This window comes from Miscanthus floridulus, chromosome 15 (genome assembly GCF_019320115.1).
Source record: "Miscanthus floridulus cultivar M001 chromosome 15, ASM1932011v1, whole genome shotgun sequence".
NCBI lineage: Eukaryota > Viridiplantae > Streptophyta > Magnoliopsida > Poales > Poaceae > Miscanthus > Miscanthus floridulus.
Window position 1 is genome coordinate 54756374 of NC_089594.1, and position 2054 is coordinate 54758427.

Genomic DNA, 2054 nt, shown 5'->3' on the forward strand with positions numbered 1-2054 from the left:
ATGTAGAAGTGAAGATAGAAGGCTTTGCTGAGCCTCCAAGACTAGATCCGAAACTTGAGCATGAGCCCAACTCGACCCTCACTCGCAAGCTACTAATCTACTACATTGCAGAGTTCTAGACCTGAATCCTCATGGTGTATGTTGATTGGAATGAGAGGTATGAATTAGGGTTTCCATGATGGCTCTAGGGTGGGGGGGTAGGGGCTGCTATATATAGGGGGTAGCATTAATTCTGATCTCTTGGATCAAACCAACTTAAAAGAATGGCGTAGATGCAAACCCTAAGGTGGTGGAGAACCGACATTCAAAGGAGGGGCTGATAGGTGGGGCCCATAGGCTGGCCGGCCTATAGGTGGGACCAGTGGTAGCCACCTACCCTTTGCTTTGGTGGTTTCCCTTCTGGAGTCTTCTAGAGTTGTTTTTGCCACGGATAATTACGATTTAATCTGACGATTGGGTCCACCTTAATGGTTTTCTGATTAAATCTGCCTACAAACATAGATGCACCAAAACTCATAGAATTGATTAATTTAAACCCCTAGACCTATGTTTGGTGATGGAATTAAGTACATATGCAGGATATGTTGATGCTTTATGATTGATGTTAACCACAGTCAACACGCTTCCCCACACTTAACCTTTGCTAGTCCTAGAGCAAAGTTAAACTTGAGCAATGGATCAGGAGTTGCTACAATGCTTTCATGCCTCAAAAGTACATAGGTGTTCAATCAAAAATTCTCCTTCGGATTAGAATAAACTGATCTGACATTCAAACTTACCCAGATTACCTTCAACCATGGGGCTTCTTAGCCTTCACTTGGGTCTTGAGTAATTGAAAGACAGAACAATCAAGTCAAGCACTATGTCTCAAGTTTTTTGTTCCACCATTATTCTAGAGTTTTTGTAAGTTTTCAAAACAAAGCTCAGAGATTCCATTGTATGACACTCAAGTCTCTCAATATATGTGGTATTTGTATATCCTCGTCAAAGGTAGTAATGATGTTATGCCCTTTTTCTCTTCTTACAACTAAGGCTTTTGTGGAGTTCATAGGTAGGGAGAAAACTAGAGCATACTTGCAATATATATATTGTAAAGTCAAACCAGTGGACCCAAAGATAGTTGAGTCATACAATCAAATCAAGATGTGCATGTGTGTGGATATGTGAGGTGGATATATATGGTGGCTAACCTAATTCTATTTTACTTCTTGAAAACATATCTCTCTTTTAAAAATTAGAAACATTTTTGCAAGAGAACATGGGCTATCTTATTCATCTCTCATTTTTTCAGGCGGGCATCTAAGTACCCATTGTTTTTAATATCTCGAAACACTTGTCCATTTTTTCAACTTTTTTCTTTTTTTTATGAATAACTTTTGCATAGCCCACGCCTCTTCTCTGCAACAAAACTTTTGAGAGATAGTAACAAGAACTTTGGAGCATTTATTTGGTGGATGTAAAAAACTATCAAGCATATTTTTGTGTTCACTCCCAATGCAAGAGTAAAACATTTTTAGGTGGATCTAAATGGAAAGCATGCTTTTGCTTACTCTGAGTGTAGGAGCAGCATGTATATGCGGTGTCTACGTGATCTTGATTTTAAGAGCATGACAAACCTCTCATAAGGGTCAACAAAACACTTGACAAAACTCAATGCAAAACAAGCATCATATAAGTGGAAGTTTTTCTATCCTATATAACATGTATGACTCTGGTGGGAATTCAAGCTTTGTCATACAGGAACTCATCATGTAATATTTTTGTGTTTTTCAAAAGATAAATCTACAGAACTTTAGTATCACTTGGAATAAGATAAATAGCAGCTCAGACCTTCTCATATCATATCCATCAATTACCTAGACTTAGATCAAGCATATGCTACCCACGAGTTTCAAGTTTAGAGTAAATCCTTATATCAAAACAATCTATCCAAAACTTGGGAAGAATTCAAGGCTGAAAACTAGGTACTTGAAAGGAATTACAACAGAGCAACTATTCATCATGTCCATCAAAAGTTTATTTGAAGAGAAAGTCTTATACTCCCAACTATGTTT